The sequence below is a fragment of the Acyrthosiphon pisum genome, unplaced genomic scaffold (assembly GCF_005508785.2).
Source record: "Acyrthosiphon pisum isolate AL4f unplaced genomic scaffold, pea_aphid_22Mar2018_4r6ur Scaffold_21545;HRSCAF=24214, whole genome shotgun sequence".
NCBI lineage: Eukaryota > Metazoa > Arthropoda > Insecta > Hemiptera > Aphididae > Acyrthosiphon > Acyrthosiphon pisum.
In genome coordinates, this window is record NW_021771024.1 from 4,699 (window position 1) to 5,166 (window position 468).

The window sequence follows — 468 nt, forward strand, 5'->3', positions numbered from 1 at the left end:
TCTTACATTCCAAGATCCCAATTTGATTCCGTTTGCAAGTTCCAGTCGTTTATCCATAAAATTAATCCAATTCCGAGGCATGTTTTGTGATGGTTTCTTAACCAGAAGTTTTGTTTACACCGGGTGGGGGGTTGGCCCACCGTGATAACCCCCAACCTGGAGGACCAGATCCTCCCAGCCAATTAAGGCCAGGGGGATGGCTATTGCAATACCCCATGGGGGGTATTGGGCGATAGGGACGCCACTTTCCCAACGCCAAAAATAATAACGTATATAAATAATAATAATAATTATAATCTATATAAAGTTGTTATTTCTCCTATAGCAACCATTTATAAACAAAAACGGAAATCAGAAAACACCCGTCAAATTTGAAAAATTGGTCCAGCTGTTATCAATTGATGAAGTAATATTTCAATACGTTTTCATTAACCGTTTTGTATATTTACTTGCAGATCACATTAAACG